We start from the raw sequence: 20,174 nt of genomic DNA, 5'->3' as shown, positions 1-20,174 counted from the left end.
CCGACATCTCAATAGATACACGAATATTGCGTTTTTGGAGGAAGTCACTGACGTAGGCAACGCCTTCGCCCTCTGAGACATATTCGGAAAACGCCCGCTCTTCCAAGACCATGCATAAGCCTTGGACATCCACCTAGCGCTGCCCGGGCACAGACAAGACCCGATACGCGGTTTGCGTCAAGTTATAGGGACCGTTTTTCATCCTTGGGAACGGCCGGCCAAATGCCGATTGCCGTGCATTGCATCATAACCGACTAAAATCCCCGACCTCCCCGCCACAATCCCTACCGTGCATCACCGCGAGAACACCAAATCATCTGCGACCAAGTGAACGAAATGCTTCGCGACGACGTGATTCAGCCTTCAAAGAGTCCTTGCGCATCGCAGGTTGTTCTCCTCAAAAAGAAAGACGCAAGTCTTCGCTTCTGCGTCCATTACCGCAGTTTAACAGCATAACGAAGAAGGTCGTCTAGCCATTTCTAAGGATCGGAGGTACCCGCGACCGAATATCCATACCAAGTACTTCTCGTCGATGGACCTCAAGAGCGGGTACTGGCACATTGAAGTCGTGAAGGAAGACTTAAAGAAGGCAGCCTTCATCACGCCAGACGGGTCATTTGAGTACAGTCATGCCATTACGGTTTTGCACTGCAACAGCAGCGTTCGAGCAGGATATGGCCACGGGGCAGGCAGGCTTAATAATAAAATCATGTTTATTTTCACCAATTATTACAAAAAGCAGAAAGAGGTAGCTGAAGAAAAACTGCTTTTTACGCAGCTTGACAGCTCTCCAGCCTTCTTTACATCAGCAGAATTGAAATGATGTCGAACAAGTTTTTTTTTTCGCTTACCAAGACATGGAAAGCAATGAAGGTTACACTGCAATACATGAACACAACACTGAGAAAACAGTCATGAAAAATAAAGCATTGTGAGTAGCATGCAAAAAGGGAGGCAATGTGCCTATGTGCCACTGTAGAAACATCTGCGTAGTCCGTGATCAATTCATTCTTCAGCCGCATTATATATCTTACTGAGTTGACCATCGCTTGAAAGTTGGTATCGAGCCAAGCCTTTCTTTACTCTTTTTACCACACAAAACTGGAATCACCTTCCTTCCGACATTGTTTTCATTTCTGAAAACACCCGATTCAAATGTCAAATGTGCTTTAGCTAACATTGCACGGTTTGGAGTTACCATGCCTTACCATGCTTTGGTTGATATTTTTAATTGGCCACAAATGCTTGTTCCACCCACTTACCTCTCTGTAATGCTTCGGCTCTTAGGGTAAATAAATAAATACGTTTGTGACATTTTTTGCGGGGATCTCAAGTTTACCAAACATGTAGGAGCGCAAAAATACGAACATGGACGTAGTCAGGGACGCAGTAAGGCGCTTTACTGGACGAAGGGCGTCGTACTGTATAAAAGCTCCTTTAGCCGTGCGCAAAGGCACGAACTGCAAACAATCACGTGTTCGAGATGCGTATCAAGAAAAACCATTTGACTTTGGCGAAGAACCACTGATGTACCAATAATGCAGTTATTTCCTCGTTTCTTGATATAAAAGGGTTTTACAAGTTAACCTTCCGGTTTGTTGCGACTTTTCAATGACACTTCACAAACCGATAGGCGAGGATCACAGGAGACACGATTCTTCACCGAGCAGGCTTGGCAGTAATCGGCAATATGGGAGCCTTTTTTTTCTTTTTTTGCGTTTGTGTGAGCACGAGCGTTTATTGGAAAAAAAGTCCCCCATATTCCAGGTCACTGCGAAGCCTTCTTGGTGAAGAATCGGGTCGCCTGCGAGCCACATCTATCGTATTGTAAAGTGTTGGTGAAAAGTTTTGACAAAACAGAGCGTGAATTTGTAGAAGCCTTTTATATCTTTAAACAAGGAGGCGATTGTGTTAATTATAAATCAGTGGTTAATCGCCGTTTTTTCTTGACGGGCATCTATACAGATATCAATGTTTGCGGACCACGCCTTTGTACAAGGGTAAATGAGCTGGAATGTAAATGCTTTTCATCCAATAAAGCTTTCTGATAATACAGCGCTCGTACCGTTCCGTCACTGCGTCCGTGTTCGTACTTTCGCGCTCCTAAATCCATCCTAAATACGCACCAACAAGCCCAGCTACAATTACTTCTTAGTTATATCTCAAGTTTTCTCAACCAAAAATGCTTTGTTTCGTACGCAAATAATAGTGTTTTTTCTGTATCATTGAAAAGAGAATGCTATTAAATACACTGTTATGTGCTGCCGTAGAGAAAATTTATTAAATAATGGTTGAAAAAAAGTAATGCACACGACCCTCAAATTACCTTTTTTTTTCCTATGGTAAGAAAAGTTAACTCAAACATCATCATCACCTTTGCCACGGCTCCCTCCTAGACAAGGCAATCTCCCATGTCTCTCCAATTAACCCTGTCCTTTGTCAGTTGCCGCCACTTTATCCCCGCAAACTTGTTAACTCATCCACCCACCTAACTTTCTGTCGCCCCCTGATACGTTTGCCATCTACGCTTGGAGCCTGTCCTGTTGCTTCACGTTCCTTCTTGTCCCTTGTGCGCCTTTCTGTTTCAAACTTGGAATCCGCTCCGTTACCCTTAAGGACCAGCGGTTATCTTGCCTTCGCTTCACATGCCGTGCCCAAGCCCATTTCTTCCTCCTGATTTCCATAAAGATTCAATTCAATTCAGTTCAGTTTTATTCAACATCTTGAGGAAGTTGCGTGCGCTGACAAAAGCCATAGAAAAAATGGCCTGGCTTAGCTTATGGTTAAGCCTAGGATGCGAAGCATATCGCCGGCGGAGGCTGCGCGTCCGCAAGCGAGCGCACGAGTTGAGCCCCAGCTTTCACAGCTGTTGTGACGTCAGCGCCCCTAGCGGAAGGAGCGGGAGTTAGGCCGCCGGTGGAGGCTGCGCGTCCGCAAGCGAGCGCACGAGTTGAGCCCCAGCTTTCACAGCTGTTGTGACGTCATATCACGTGGTGCGCCGATGGAGGTCAAGTGGTAGCTACGCGGCCGCGCGCGGTGCAGCAAGGAAGAGCTCGGTTGTGCGGCTAGTATTCTTCGCATAAAAGCTTGAGAGAGGTCGACGGACCCTACAGTGACTTGACGGCAGCACCGGAGCGTTATGCAGCATGTGGCATACATTCATAACAGTATCACTGAGATACATGCATATGGAAATAAAACGGCATGTCAGCTCACAGGAAAAATACAGATCACAAGTACAAATCTGAGTGACGCGAAGTGCCGACGGTATCCAAGTGTACAGGGTCGTCCACTCCAAGTACGAACACGCCGCAGCGTGGCCGCGCTCCGCGGGGCGCGAGCGCATCCGGCGCGATCGCGCATCGAAGCTCTGCGGCGCAGGCGCACACGGGCCTGGAGGCGGTGCTTCGTGTCGTCTGCTACAGCGCGGGAGGGCACTGTGCTTGCTCTGAGGTGAAGCGCACCTAACTTTCTGCATGATTACAGTGCTCGTGTGCACCGAGCGCTGTAGTTAGTGAGGGAAAGCGCACTAACTACAGCGCGTTGTCGCTGGTTGCGCGTGCGACAACTCAGCGGCCGAGAGCGCTCGATCTGTGTGCGTGCGCACATGCGGAAAACCTACAAATGTATTTGCTTGGCCGAGTGAACCTCAAACTTCGAAAGTGCGGCAGCGCTTTAAGTGTTGAAACCGGTGCACGTGTCTCCCTGCAAAATTCCATTGGCACGGAATACTCTTAGTTATGTACTCCCGGTGGTGGCTGATGGGCTGCTGATCCCAAAGTTGCGGAATAGAACTCCGGCCACGACTGCTGCATTTCGATGCAGGGGAAACGCAATTGTCCTGTGCGGCTTCATTAAATGTTACAAAAACCCATGTGGTGGAAATTAATCCGGAGCTCTCTATTCTGGTAGCCCATGCGCACCTTTTGCATGCGAAACACCTTATAACATTGCCATTGATAAAGAATCGTGTGGCCGCTTGGAGAGGCTTCCAGCTCCGTGCGCCTGTTGTGGTTGAAATGAACACGATAATTTTAGCGATTTTTGACTATTATTTTATTCGGACCCGACGAAATAGCGAGCGCAGTGCATGCAAAACATTAGCGTGCTTTATTAAGAAATTGTAGTGTAGCATCCGTAACCACAGGAACTGATCCGAAGACAGAGAAAGTATCTCTGGTACCTCGACTAAGCATAAACCTTGCTTCACATGATTTCTGGAAAATCCAAGCAATCGAGAGCGCATGGAAGCTGGCAACACCGGTCTTGCACTTACACCAGATAAGGACCTAAAAAATAAACTCAGCTTTGTTAACGCACGTGCCCCCATCAGCCCCTATATGATTGCGGGTCTCAGGAACTCAAAGGGACACCTCAGCAATACAGATTATATTGATTGCTTATCCTACAAAACAAAATCTTTCCGACCAAGCGTCATCAACTTCTCTACATATGTTGACCTTACTTTGTTGCAGTGTATATTCATGGACCAATCTTTAAATGCCGTCGCTTTTCCATGGAGCGGTGAGTATATTTAACGCTTGTTTACTGTCTGGAACAGAGGTGACAATGTCTGCTTTCAAAATTCGGTCTTACCTTCTTGCCTTCGCGAATTCGGTCTACAGCAATGGTGTAAGTTTAAATTTTGATATTAAATTCCTGACTAAGCTCCCAGAGCTAGGCACCGTTTGAACATTTGGCCGCGGTCCAGCGCTTAAATGAAAAGATCACAACGAAACCGGATCGGATGATCTAATTCGCATACGCTTCCAGACTTCCACGTCTTTAATTAATTACACGCATGAGCAACAGCCGGCTACTGCTGATCGTACACGGGAGAGATCACACTATAACTGGCGCCATAATGCGCAATAAAACACAGTTACTGGGCTCGACACTTAACATAAAGAAGACTGCACACGGTAGAAATTGAATGCTCATTTAAAAAAAACAATAAGCGATGAGCAGTCATAATCAGAGTAAACGACCTATGAAAAATAAACACAAGAAATGAAAAATAACTCATACTCAAAAAGAGAAAGACAAAACAAGAAGGACATAATCGCCGACACATGGTTTTGCGTAGACTAGGAACGCATAAATAGCAAAGCAAACAATGTTGTACGCGAGCGCAGACGGTAGTCTGCGAGAAGAGTCAGGTGCACTGTAAAAATATTTGCACCCTTAAGGATACATTTTCGTGTCTATCACTCACACCCTTGCACCCTCCCCATAGGGTGCGAAGTATGCTCGTCGCATCCATAGCAAGGGTGGGATTGTTACATTTGCACCCTTATTTTTTCGCTGGCCAAAAAAGGTGCAAAGTATGTTTATCGCAACCTTTTTCCGACAGCTTTGCAGTTTCATAGGTTCTGATTACTTTAAAAGGCGCTGATCAATTTCTTTTTGGGGGTGCACTCTTGAATGGAAGCCAAACATTTCCAACGAAAAGCTGCCGACGAGATGTCTAACTTTGCACTAACGTTACGGCATCTCCAACTATATATACAATACGCAGATATGTCTTTCGCGAAGATTCTGAACCTCCTTGCTGGGGGGTCACATTTGTGATGTCTGCATGATGTTCACGTTGTTATTTTGCTACATATATTAAAGAAAGAGAGAGAGCAAAAGGGCTTGCTAAAGGAGGTCAACCCTCAGAAACCCGCTCGCACTGTAATACGATGCTAAAATGTGCCACATATTTTTGCCAAAGGAACATACACGGATGAGCTTTACTGGAATGAGTCATACAAAGCTACTGAGGGGGCAGAGTACAACACCACTGCTGCGCGCATTATTTACTTGCGATAACAAGCATACTTTCTCTAACTTTATATATGCCATTTCAGCGAGCCCCTATTTAGAGTCAGTTACGCTTAGCACTTCAGCTAAAATGATTCAGTTATCCCATTATGGGGACGCAGATTGCTGTAATAGCTGCTCGCATCAAGGTTGCAGATGTCTTTTAATGGAAAGCACGAATAGCTCACATAATTTTAAAAGCACGCTTGATTGAACTACTGCAATTTTGTTCAACAAGTCAAAGAACATTCGTACACCCTCACGCACCCTTGCACCCGAAGGAGCTACAACACCCTTGCGCCCGTGCACCTTTGAAGGGTCCATGGGTGCATTAAAAGTGCTAACGTGCTCAGCGCACCATTTTCCAAAGAAATAAGAAAAAAAATAAGGGTGTGGAAAAGGTGCAGCCACGAGCGCTACACATTTAAGAATGCAATTTTTTTTTACTGTGTAGTGAGTCATTTCTTGTTTGTATTCAAACCAAATAGGCTTCTCTTCGGACTAGTAATTTCGTTGGCGAAATTTGAAGGTTAATAAATACCAGACTTCGAGAAATTTTCTTTTCGTTAAAACATAGCGAGAGAACACCCATTTTCAAATATTTCGTTTTGGGCGTTGCAGTAATGCTTTGTTTGAAAGCGTACTGGACGATGCAGTTGCCACCAGCTCATTTCGTCGCGATACTCTGTTAGCGCCATGCTGTACTAAAGATTTAAAGGCAGTCTGTTTGATGCTTGCGTATATCTCAGACATTCGGCTCAGCGGTCAAAATATCCTCTGTTAGCACCGTTCTGTTAGTCGGCTTCGACAAGTGTCCATACACGGAGACAAGAGAGAAAGATCTCTTTAATAGAGAAGAGATTTTAACCGGCGTGAATATCCGCTGATATGCTACTCTGCGTACAGGAGTGAATAGGGGAGTAAAGACGGAAGAAGGGTGCTAGAAAAGAATGTGATCAGTGAAGAGAGTTGCAACGTAAAAGTTCACTGCTTGGTGGCGTCTTTGGATGAGGCCGAAGTCAAGTTCTGTGCATGCACTGTGGGGTGAAGAAGTGTTCGGGCAATTAGAATTTGTCTTAAGCACCAATAAAACAGGGAAATAAGAACACCAATGCACGTCGCTGCTGTCTGTAGGAGCTTAAAGGACCTAATAGAGAGTCACTGTGAGTGGCACTCGGATGATGGACTGCATGAGCACGTTCGTTGGCGTACGCTGAACATTCGAAGAGAATATGAAGTACAGTTCTATTGAGCCGCAGTTCTCACAATATGGACTGTCTGCTTGCTTGAAACGGTATCGTAGGCTGTTCGCAAAAGCAACATTAAGACGAAGACGATGATAAATTGCTTCTAGATGACGTGGAAGCCCGATTGGTAGTCGATTTCAGCTGTGAGCCGGTGGAATGGAGGAAGGGGTAATGACGACTTGGCAAGTTGCAGAGGCAGTTCTTTTCATCCTGGGTATATTTTTTGACGAGTTGGGACGCAAGTGATTTTGTGTTTTCAACATCCAATGTTGAACAGAAGTCCCACCAGCTTTGTCGGCTAAGTTTGTCTAGGTAGCGCCTAAAGAGTGTGCCCGTCGGCACGCCCAAAGATCCTCAAGGATTTTCGAGCTCAAAGATGTCCTTTCGGCGCACTTGCCCATCGCATACAGCGTTTCGTATTCCTCATCATTTAACGGTATTGTGCCACTTTCGGCTGTGAGTTGTGTGCTTGATTCCAGACAGTGAGCTAATGTGGAGGCTAATTCCACCTTCTGGGTTGCAGCTGTAATTCCCCTGCTCACTGCGTCCTTTTAGGTATCCCAATTTGAAGACTTTAAGTTTCCTCCTTGATGACGCCTGCGCATTACCATCGCATATGACAATTGGGTAATAATCACTACCACGTGTTTCTAACTCAGCGCCAAGAGAAGCTTTGAGCCGCTGCATTTGTGACGAAAGTCACATCAATGCAGCTGGCGGTCGTCAAACCTCGGAGGTAGGTTGTGCTGCCGTCGTTTAGGGGCTAAGTTGAATACTTTGCAAAAAGGTCGGCATGTTTCGCACCTCGTGCACATTAGTGGGAGCTGCCCCAGTTTTCAATGTGAGCGTTAAAGTCTTCACAAATAATATGTGGCGAAGGAGTTATCAATATTAAATGTTCAAGCCTCGATAGGTCTAATTGCTTGCCTGACTCTAAATATGTACCTGCGAGAGTGTAGACTTGAGTGCAAATTACTGTCAGGGCACACACGTACTGTCTGTCGCTGTGAGGCAGGACTTCAACCAAGGAAGCCGGAATATCCTTGCGGAAGCCTATCAGCAAGCTCCTGTCGTCATCTGGTCGCTGCGAGTGAAGGAGGTGGTAACCGTTCAATCGGAACTGGTCTCCAACACCCGATTATGATATAACAGCGCAAGGAAAGTGATGCGCTCGAACCAGCTGTCGAAAGTCTGCTTCTACTGGAGACCACGTGCGCTCCATTGAAATATGGCACACATGCGCGGAAGATGTGAATGGTTAGATGTGGTGGGGCTATTGCAGAAGCCATATATATTGCAGTGTTCAGATGCGGCCCTGTGGGCCCTAAGATGCTGACACCAACGGCTCCATGCCAGAACAGCTTCTACCTCAGGGAAACTTCTTGACGACAAGACAAGAAGGCACGGACAAGGCGCGGTCAAGAGCCTTGAAGGCTGCAAATAGTATAGGTATCAGTGATTCGAAATATCTTGTTCTGTGCCAATTTGCTGCTTTTGGTAAGTCATCCTGTCACGGTGTCTCAGGTCGAGGGCGAGAGTTGGCATTTGTCGTGTCTTGTGTGGAATATAGGGTTAACTTCCCAATAGGCGAAGAGATCGAAGGCTTGCCACGCTTTTTTAACAGCAGATGCGTAGAAGTTTCCAGCTGTCTTGTCTTCTTGAGTTTCTTTATCTTGGTCTTGTATAGATGCAAAAGAAATTCATGATTAGGTGGCAGCTCATCATGTTTGGGTGGTTTTCCTTGTGCTTGTTCCACTGTGCGCGCAAGCGTAACAGCTTTCTTTTAGGAACATCCTCCGTATGATGCGGGGTGTGGGCCATCGCAGTTTGCTCATTTTGGTTGCGCTCTCGACGTACATTGCTGGTGTGAGTGAGTGCCAGCGCGTACTTTGCAGCAAAGGGGGCCGGTGTTATGTCTTGAGATGTGTCTATGTCTCTGGCATTTGAAACATTGCGCTGCTGGTCCAGAGTATTCAGTTACGGGGTAACAGGAAAAGCCTAGTTTAACTCGTTTAGGTAGCGGGGAATGTTTGGTTAATCCCAATATTATGGTGTGGCTACGTATCTCTCTGATGTTTCCCCCGTCTTCATGAATGTAAGCGGTGCGCCTCCTTGCGGGGACAACGCCTTGCTCACGGAAGTACTCATGCAAGTTTTCGTTGGGGTAATTGGGAGGTACGTCCTCAATTTTCCCACAGCTTACTGTGTACGGGTATGGAACGCGGGCCTCTACAGCCATTCCAGCAAGTTCTGTCACTGCAAGCAGATGGTTCGCGGCGGGCAGCGTCGATACCGAAACTATCAAGCTTCCATCCTTGTTGAGACGACGATGAAGCGCCTTTTCTTGGGCCGACATCACAACCGCTGTTGCCACGACGTTGGGGATTGGTTTTCCATGTCTCCTCCTTCTTTCGTAGGCCTGAATACGACAGGAACTCCATAATCATCCTGTTTCACTTGTTTGCGAGCCCATTGAGACAAAGTGTGAATGCGGCTCTGCTTGAACCAGCGCTCTAGGCGGATCCTCTCGCTAATTCAAGTAGTAAATAACATCATCATCATCAGCCTGACTACACCCACTGCAGGGCAAAGGCCTCTCCCATCTCTCTCCAATTAACCCTGTCCTTTGTCAGTTTCCGCCACTGTATCCCCGCAAACTTCTTAATCTCATCCGCCCACCTAACTTTCTGCCGTCCCCTGCTACGTTTGCTTTATCTTGGAATCCACTCCGTTACCCTTAAGGACCAGCGGTTATCTTGCCTTCGCATTACATGCCCTGCCCAAGCCCATTTCTTCCTCTTGATTTCAACTAAGATGTCATCAACCCGCGTTTATTCCCTCACCCACTCCGCCCTCTTCTGATCTCTGAACGTTACACCTATCATTTTCCTTTCCATAGCTCACTGCGTTGTTCTTAACTTAAGCTGAACCCTCTTTGTTAGCCTCCACGTTTCTGCCCCATAGGTGAGTACCGGTAGGATACAGCTGTTGTATACCTTTCTCTTCAGGGATATTGGTAAGCTACCATTCATGATCTGAGAGAACCTGCCATATGCGCTCCACCCCAGTAAATAACGAAGCGCCACAAAACAACTATTATGGTGCTTTTGGCTGATCTCTCGCCAGACATCAATTCGTCGTAATTTTCAGTGTACTGAGGGGGCTAATGATGGAAAGCCTTACAGCGAGCGTTCTCGACTAGCCCAAGTATCTGAGGCGTGCTCCTAGAGTAAGTAGAAGAGGCTTCCGAGACGCCCTAACCCAAATGACACTGGACTGTACTTCACTAACGACAGATGTGACGGTAGATTTGAGACTGTACTCGGATGGAAAGCCAAGAGGAGCCTACAAAGAGCCGCACCATCCCTAAGCGCGTACGGACTGAAAGCTGCATTTCAGCCAGAATCATAATTTTGTGTGCGCTACCCACCGACATTACAGCGATATGAACCGGCAAGGCATATCTTTGCCGCTCGAGGCTCTCGTGATCATTGAAATGACAGCCCGTAAGAACCTCGTCACCGTAGACGTGCTATTTTTGCGGCACACCCAAACTTGGTCGCGGGGATTTTAGAAGACTTGCCTGTACCGATGGTTGTACCGGTCCGACTCTTTATCTTGTTGTGCAGCGTAGAGGCGTGCTAGTTGACCAGCCTGCACGGCGTCTTGAGCAAACTGCTCAGCGTCGGCATAAAGGTGGTCATCGGTTGCGCAAGGGAGCATTGCATCGAGCACCGTCGGAATCTCCCTGCCGCAGAGTAGGCGAAACGGTTTGAAACGTGTCGTCTCTTGGAATGCCGTATTATAGGCGAGTGTCACGTACGGCAGGATCGGGCCCCAAGCCTTGCGCTGGGCATTGACGTACTTCTCCAGCTGGTCCGCTTGGTATAATTAAGCCGCCCTGTCAGAGCGCTTGCCTGCGGTTGGTAAGCAGTAGTTTTTCGATGAGTCGTATCACTGAGTTCAAAAATTTCGGCCATCATCTGCGACGTAAGGCCGCCCCTCTGTTGGCAATGACGAAGCCCGTTGTGCTCTAAGCGGTGCGGGCCGGGCGCTATAATTTTTCATTCCTTTTTACTCGCCCACCCTAATTTTTTTTGGCAATGACGTAGTTCGGGCAGCCGCCGTGTCGAAGTACGATCTGATTCATGAAGAAATCTGCAGCCTCGGACGCTGCCCCATGAGTTGAGGCTTTAGGTTCCGCATATGGAGGAAGAGGGAGTTAGTCAAGATAGTCAGTGGCAATGTTGATGCACTGGTTGCCACCTAAACCTTTGGTAGCATGTGCATCATAAGCTTATAGCGCATCGTAGAGCAGATCATCGTAGTTTTTATCAGTGGCAGTGCAGCCAGAGTAATTGGAGGTATCTTCGGAGGGGGTGTTTTGACGATGGCATTGCCATCCCGATAGGCCTTACCATATGTTCCGCATAGACAGGCAGACGCTTTGCCGGCGGAGTTCATATAAGAATACGGCCAGCTCAAAAAATGTGTCATCGGCGCTCTCCTCCGTGAAGTCACAGGAGCGAATTATCGCTGTCAGCCCCCTCTTCAACTGCCCTACAATTGATGGGAATTACTTTTCGATTCTCTGTTTTATTTTTTTGTATTTGAGATCCGAGTTTCGCCTATTGGTGCTTTCACTCGCCTCTCGCTAGAAATACCCAGTAGTGTGACTGGCTGTCGTCTGCTGTTGTGCAGGCTGCCTAATTATTGAATCTTTGCTGCATGGTAGGTGCATTACGTTTTCTGCACAGTGCCCGAGAGGAGGCATGATTTAATGTCTATTAATCACCTATACAAATAAGTGTGCGCCCTTGGACTTCACGTCATGCTGATAATTGAGCGCGCACATGAATAAAGGCCGTCTTCGTAATGAGGTTGTTTTTTTTTTCGCAGGAGCCTATATCACCAATTTTAATCGAGACGGATACTGTGTAAACCTGTCTACCCACTTTTGTGATAATGACGCCAACGCGGAATTCCCAGTGAACGATGGGCTGGTAAGTGGTCAACCGCGACAAGCTTGCAGCTAGTCACTCTGTGGACTGCGTGCTGTGGAAGTTCCTTTATTGCTGTAGTTAGATGTTCTTTCGCTGCCATATAATTTGTAATATACCAGCTCTTGCCCAGTAAAATGCAGACGCTTTGGTAGGCACTACCAGGTTGCATAATGATACAACTGCATCACCTGCTCGTAGTATGAAGACACCAAACATGACAGCTCAGTGGTTGCGCACGAAATGCAAATGATCTTTGGTGAAGTGGTAGACACCACCCCGCTTAGGAGGAGGAGGAGGAATAAGAGGAAAGGCAGGGAGGTTAACCGAAGATTAATCGGTTTTCTACCCTACACGAAGGGAAAGCGGTGAGGGGATAAAAAGTTAAAGAGAAAGGACAGTAACAGAAAATTGAAGACACATGGAAAGTCAGCGTTCGTTAAAGCCACAGCCTATCATGCAGGCCAGAAGTTCGCAAGAAGCGGAGCAGTTCCTTGGAGGCCTTCGCCACCGACGATCGCCGCGGCCAGTGGCCGAGAATCTTTATTTCCGTCAGTGGGCGTAGATCCAGACGCTCCAGCGCACGCCTGAGAGACTGCCTTTCGGCGCTGTAGGCAGGGCAGTCACAAAGAATGTGGTATATTGTCTCGTCATAACCGCAAATGGCTCATGCAGGGCTATCAGCCATACCGATCAATAAAAAGCAATGGTTGGTGAAAGCTACACCAAACCGCAGGCGACACAGTAAAGTTTCTTCACGTCGTGGTAGGCCGGATGGAAGCCGGAGCTTTAGATCTGGGTCCAACGATTATTAACGTGAATTGGCAAATTGGCCAGAATTATATGCGGCAATCGTGGAAGGTGCAAAATGCGAACCTCTGATTGCTTTTAAAATGCGGTTCGGAGTTCTATTAAGGCATTTACCGCACAAAGCGTTTGTAGAAAGGTTGTTTTATCTAAGTGAATGAATGGGCCTTGATTTTATCTCGGATATAAAAGCATAAATGTTCGTGTTCCTCAAGTTTCAGGAAACCCAGCACGCTAATGGCTGCACACGAGACACGGCCTTAATATCTGCTTTGAGCTCCGTGGCTTATGAGCATGAATGAAATAAAGACAGAGAGAGAAACAATTTAATGAAAAAACAGAGAATTAGCCGGCGTTTAAAAATCACTGGTATGCTACTCGGTGTGGGGAAGATAAAGGCGGAAGGAGAGTGGTATGGAAAGGGTAAAATAAAAGAAACAAAAGGGGGAGAAGATAAAATGCGGAAATTGAATGCGCACTAAGGTGCATCGGCGATTAATGATGTAACACATGAAATTCTGTTGTGCATGATCCGACAAATAGGGTAACAACGTTAACTGCGTGAAAATTGCATGAGGGTAACATGCAAGGTGGAATTAGAGCTTGTGAAGATCTGCAATGTCATTTAAATGTGCAACCCGCCGCGGTGGATCAGTGGTTACGGCGCTCGGCTGCTGGCCCGAAAGACGCGGGTTCGATCCCGGCCGCGGCGGCCGAATTTCGATGGAGGGGAAATTCCAGAGGCCCGTGTGCTGTGCGATTTCGGTGCACGTTAAAGAACCCCAGGTGGTCGAAATTTCCGGAGCCCTTCACTACGGCGTCCCTCATAGCCTGAGTTGCCTCGGGACGTTAAACCCCAATAAACCAAATTAAATGTGCGACCAAAAAGTTCATTGCATGTCTCTGTTTCCAAAGGCAGGCTAAGGGACCTAACACATTGCTAGAGGCACTGGAGAGAGCTTCTAGATGAAATATTCGTAGCAAGCACGCTCGTCAGCATACGCAGGCACACAAGCTCGATATCTTCCACAGTTTCGATTTAGCCGCAGTGGTCACAAAGCAGACTGTTAATTTGACCAAATCGGTATCGTAAGGCGTTTGTAAATAAATCAAATTAATCTGTCAAGCTTTACTCTTTACGCGAGGAGAACACAATTCCTGATCTTTTTTTTTGCTTTCCGAATACCCCTTTATTGGCAGTCCTTGAAGGAGTATACACACCAGATTTTGGTTCAATGTTTTTTGCTTTGAAATGATCGGTAAGCCATTACTCTACATCAATCACCACGTGGTGTTCGCCTACGACCACTAAATAATGTATAACTGAAATTTTCGCGTGCACTGTGTCAGCTTGGGTTTCAACAGCTGAGTGATGACTAGACGTCAAAGGTCACTAAAGTTCTCGTGAGGCATGAAAGAATTGCGATATAACCACTTCTTCACTCGTTTCGATTCCGAAACTTCAGGCAGACTCGCTTTAGCATTGCAGACAGTTGAAACGACCAAGCGTGGGGTAGGAAGCTCCGGTTAGTTTCGGCTTCCAGCTATTCCAGCACAATTAGTGGTCGAAGGAGACTTTATGTTTGAAAAAAAAAATAATGAAAAAATTAACCGGCTGCGGAGGTGGCCGAATAGTCTGGTGCAGTGGGAAACGAAGCTGCTTAATTATTTCTGGCGGCGGTTGGAATCCTGCTTAAGAACAAACTTTTTTTCACTTAGAGGCCGGTTCCATGACAACGATACGACGCTCCGGTTGGCTTCACTCCGACTGCTACGGGCGGAATCGACGGTGGGGTCTGAATTTCCGGGACAGTGGTATTTATGGGAGGTTGCTACCCCTGACCAAGCAGCGTATTTATCGCAGTTTTTTTCTTCCGTCACGCGACGTATACTGACCTTTGACACGACTGAAATGACTCGGCCAGCAGTTGAAGCTGGAACAGCTGTGAGAAGAGCTGCAATTGCGCATTATTTAGAGTCGCAGGGGAACAACTGGTGGTGACCTATGTATAGTAACGTCCTACGCATAACTGCGAATGAGAGATCACGGCACCGAAAATTCAGTGTCTACTCTCCTTGAAGGTGCGGTTTCTACGGACTTACATGACCAATACATTATTGTATAGCTTTAAGTATATTCTCATATTTTATCATCGAGGATGCTCAGCGAGATCTTAAAAACGGGAAGCGAACATCCTACCCCACATCCTCCTAGGACCGTATGGTGACAGGTTAGGACACCTTAGGCAAGAAAGAAGACGATTCTCACTGCCACACGAACAGCTTTACTCCTCGAATGACCTTGAATAGAGGAGAATAAAAACAAACATTTAGAACACCTTAGGCCAGAAAGAAGACAATTCTTACCGCTACACAAACAGCTGTCCTTCTCGGATGCCATTGACTGGAGGGGAAGAAAAAGAAACACATATCCAGTGCTTCACATTTTACACCAGATCAGACCCACACAATACTCAAGTTACTGTCCTTGGGGTGGAGGAAGGCCCACGCTCTACCTTACATCTTGGGAATGCCAGGACAAACCGGACAAAACGTTAATAATGCCATATCCGACACACGAGCAGTGGTAGGAGGCCCTGACTAGGGACAACCCGGACCAGCCAGCCTGGATCATCCAGCTAGCCCGCAAGTCAGCTGCGGCCAGCGGAGTCCTGTAATTAATCATTTTCTCTCTCTTAGACATTTAGAGGCATTTGGCTTTGTCTTTTTCGACTCCGTGCCCTATCGGAAGACGACGCAGATAGCGCGGGGCGCAAGACGGGGCATATGAACACGAAGTGAGCGTGGACTGGACTCGACGCCGCCTCCGCTCAGTACGCAGGGTAACTTCGCTGCAGCAGCAAACGCTCCAAGCAAGTTATACCGGGTCTACGGGTTTTGAAGCAGTTAGTTCGGGTCTACAGGTTTTGCAGGCGATTTGCAGCAATTTTATATTGTAGCCGAGTCACACCCTTTGGTACCGCTTTATTACTGAATGTCCTCAAGACAACTTTTTTCCTTTATATCTGCAGCACCACAATCTGCCATCGTTTGTGAGGTTGGACTTGGGAACCTACCTTCTATACACGGGTATCTACCAAGGAAGCGGCCCGTAAGTGCGCAAAACACTAACCTCTTAATTCCTTCCTTTACCTACGGTCTTCATAGTAACAAAAAAAAAAAACAATTTCCACACGTGTGCACAGTGTCGGTACAGCCCATGCAAGTTATTTGTTCAGGGTCACTACTTAGCAGCAGTCCGATTTTAGTGAAAGCATGGTACAAAATCTACCTTATTCATGCAAAATCACCGGGAACCCAGTATTAGCGTAGCATTTATTTATTTCAGATACTGTCAATCCCATTGGGATTTTTGCAGGATGGGCACATAGTAAGGAACAAATCGAATACAAATGGAATGGCATACATTAAAAACACTGTTATTTGCAAGTAATTACATGATTATAGGTAAAAAGCCACAGATAACAGAAAATAAAATGCATAACGAAAGAGCGTTTTTCCCAGAAGAGGGTGCAATTTTATGCATTATAAGTAATGTGTTCATACAGATGCTGTTACATGCAGTGATACGAGTGATCTGTTGTACTTGTATAATTATGATTTAGTTATCGCGGAACTGTTCTTCTACCAGAGTTAAAAAATTCTGCAAAGATGTATTAGTAGTGATAGAGGGGTTCAAACTACTCCATTCTTTTATGGCAAGCTGGAAAAATGAATATCTGAAACAGTCGGTTCGGAATGCGTACTCTTTAAGAGTTAATGGGTGCTTATGCCGGGATGGTCTGGATTCATCTACAGATATATATAACGAAGTATCTATGTCTAACGTGTTATGTACTAATTGCAACAATAATTTAAGTCGTGCCAGTCTGGCGCGTTTCTGTAAAGTAAGGATACATGCTTGATTTAGTAGTTGGGATAGTGAATCACTTGTCCTGCATTTGTTAAAGATAAATATAATTGCCTTTCTCTGCACTCCTTCTAGTTTATTAATGAGCAGTTGTGTGTAGGGAAACCAAATCGTGTTTCCATATTCGAGAACTGATCGTATAAATGTGTTATATGCTAAAAGTTTGGTCTCCGGTAGCGTTTCTCGAAGCCGTCTTCTAAGGAAGAACAATCGTTTTAGAGCAGATGATACTATACTGTTCATATGTGATTCCCATCTTAGATCATGCGAAATGATTAATCCAAGGTATTTGTGTTCGTGAGCTGGGGTGAGCGGTGGTCGAAATTTCCGGAGACCTTCACTACGGCGTCCCTCATAAGTTGCTTCGGGAAGTTAAACCCTAATAAACCACTACCAAACCTTTGTTTTTTATGGGTTACAGATAAGAAGGCTGTTTTGTTAATGTTCAGTTCCATTTGCCAATTGTGACACCAAATTACTACTTCATGAAGGGCGCTGTTTAAATCATCGTGGTCATTTATAGAGTTAATTTCGTTGTAAAGGATGAAATCATCGGCAAAAAATTTAATTTTAACTTGTATGTTAGAAGGCAGATCATTAATGAAGATAAGAAATAAAAGTGGAGCAATGACGCACCCTTGGGGTACTCCCGACGTAACGAGCGCAGTAGAAGAAATTTCATTGTTGACTACAACATACTGAGATCGGTGAGTTAAGTAATCCTCGATCCAGTTGATAATAGGGCCGCTACCTAAAGTTGATCTAAGTTTGCTTATTAGTTTTTTATGGCTTACTCTGTCAAACGCCTTAGAAAAATCTAGTGCAGTCAGGTCAATTCGCTTTTGGTTATCAATGCTCTGAAATAAATCATGTGTTAGTTCGAGTAATTGGGTGATAGTTGAAAGTCCCCTCCGAAATCCATGTTGAACAGGCGATAAAATGTTCTCTTGCTCAACATAACTGGTGATACGCTTTAGTATAATGTGTTCCAATAATTTTCCTACCGTGCACGTTAGTGATATCGGTCTGTAATTTGAAACGTCATCTTTGCGTCCTGTTTTGTGTATAGGAATAACTTTCGCTATTTTCTATTCATTAGCTAGACTACAGTATATACTCACAATAAATGGCAGTACTCACAATATGCATGCCAGTACTCACAATAGCCGCCGCGGTGGCTCAGTGGCTATGGTGCTCGGCTGCTGTCCCAAAAGACGCGGGTTCGATCCCGGCCGCGGCGGCTGGAATTTCTTTGGAGGAGAAATTCTAGAGGCCCGTGTACTGTGCGATGTCAGTGCACGTTAAAGAACCCCAGGTGGTCGAAATTTCCGGAGCCCTTCACTACGGCGTCTCTCATAGCCTCAGTCGCTTTGGGACGTTAAACCCCATAAACCAACCAACCAGTACTCACAATAAACCTATTAAGGTAACGAAAGAAACGTTGCCAATGCAACGTTTATTTATTCATACATCCTTCCAATCTCATTTTCGATTGTGCAGGAGGGCATAGCAGGGAATCTAACACAGCGATTGAAAAGTAGCCCAGGAACGCCACCTCACCCTTCTTAATACTCCTTGCTCGCCTACTCGAGCAGGCACTGTCTCACAGCGCCCCATGACACCCGACCTCCCCTTTTCTCGGGGTTCACTTTCCTTTCATTCGCAGGCCACAGCCGAAACTCTTCCAAGCGACCGCTTTCTCATCCATATTAGAACATCTCTTTCCCACATCCCTCGATGTCATCCCGTCATTCACACTGAATGGCAGGCCTTTTGCACTTATCTAACCTCCGACTCCTTTCAATTCTACGACGACTGGACGTCGCGCATCTCCGCAGCGCTGATGTCCAATAGCCGTCGCTTTCGCTCTCGTCACCAATCCCAGACCCAGACCCTCATCTTCTCCGCTTATGCCGTCGCCGTAAACGTCTTCAACGCTCCTTTCGCTCCCAGCCCCACAGTGCCCAACTTTCCTCCCGGATCACTGCTCTGCGCGCCGAGATCGTCGCCCACTGCGCCTCCCTCGAGCACTCTCGTTGGAGTGCTCTTTGTGATGGCCTTGACTCTGAATTGCATTCGCGATCCGCATGGTCTCTCTTTAATGCAGTACTAAATGCACTCGATGAATGTGGTATAGGCGGACGTCTACACAATTGGATTGCAAGCTATTTGACAAACCGGACAGTCTACATGGAGACTCTTGAAGGAGACACAGCAGATCACCATGTTGCTTGTGGGGTTCCTCAGGGAGGAGTGCTCAGTCCAACGTTGTTCAATCTCGTGCTCATTGGCCTTTTCAAACAACTACCGAAGACTGTTTCGATATCCGCCTACGCAGACGATATTTGCATATGGACATCAAGTGTCACGCGTCCCCAAGTGCAAGCAAGATTGCAGCGTTCGGTTTCCATTACGTCTGCGTACTTGCGCCGTCAGGGGCTTGAACTTTCGCCAACTAAAAGCGTAACATTGGCTTTCCCACGCAAGTTAATGGCGTGGTATCCGGTCACAATCGACGGGCAAATTGTTCCATACGTAACACATCACAAATTCTTAGGTGTTACGATAGACCGTGACCTGTCCTGGACGAAGCACATTTCTGTGCTCAAGAAAAAGCTCGACAGCTTTGCAAGCATTGTGCGGTGTATGGCAGGAAAATGTTGGGGTCCCTCTGAGCGATCTTTACTACACGTGTACCAGGCGCTGGTAGTCGGTCTTCTCAGATACAGTGCACCCGTTCTCTTGGGGGTCAGACTATCAGGCCTGCGTGCGCTTGAAAGCGCGCAGGCTCGTGCTTTAAGAGTATGCTTGGGTTTGCCATGTAAAACTTCTACATGGGGCACATTTTATGAGGCCCGCTCTTGCCCAGCACGAATTTATTTTCAACAGGAGCCACTTCGTGTGCATTTGCGGCATCTGACCAGGCATCGTCATCACCCCCTGACCAACATTAGTGCGGTGCGTCCAGATGCAACCTTTTCCAGAGCCCTTTGGATGCAGCGCAATGCAGCGCCTTCGAACTACGCGCCACACCAGATTGCGGAGGTGCCACTTTGGGCAGTACCAAAACCATCTATACGGACAACAATTCCAGGTATAACAAAGAAGACGCACATTCCAACAGTCAGATTGAAACAGCTGGCGCTGTCATACATTACATCTATGTATACTAACACCCAGCATGTTTTCGTGGACGGATCTGTGACGACCACTTCTTCAGCTGCAGCGATGATAGTGCCAGGAAATGCCTCATGTCACCCTTTCAGGCTCATGCACAAAACGTCCTCTACGGCAACCGAATTGGCAGCCATACGAGAAGCCGTACTTTATATTGGTCACCAGCCAGCGCAGCAATGGACTATATTCTGCGACTCGAGATCGGCA

At 46.6% G+C, this 20,174-nt stretch overlaps 1 pseudogene; it reads left to right on the top strand.

The window, feature by feature from the left end:
• Positions 1–20,174, top strand: part of LOC149367884 (uncharacterized) — a 92,413-nt pseudogene that overhangs the window by 58,883 nt on the left and 13,356 nt on the right.

The sequence above is a fragment of the Amblyomma mixtum genome, chromosome 1 (assembly GCF_055824585.1).
Source record: "Amblyomma mixtum isolate Tamu chromosome 1, ASM5582458v1, whole genome shotgun sequence".
In the NCBI taxonomy this organism is placed as follows: Eukaryota; Metazoa; Arthropoda; class Arachnida; order Ixodida; family Ixodidae; genus Amblyomma; species Amblyomma mixtum.
The sequence above is the reverse complement of the archived record's forward strand: the minus strand, read 5'-3'. Positions and strand labels throughout refer to the sequence as shown.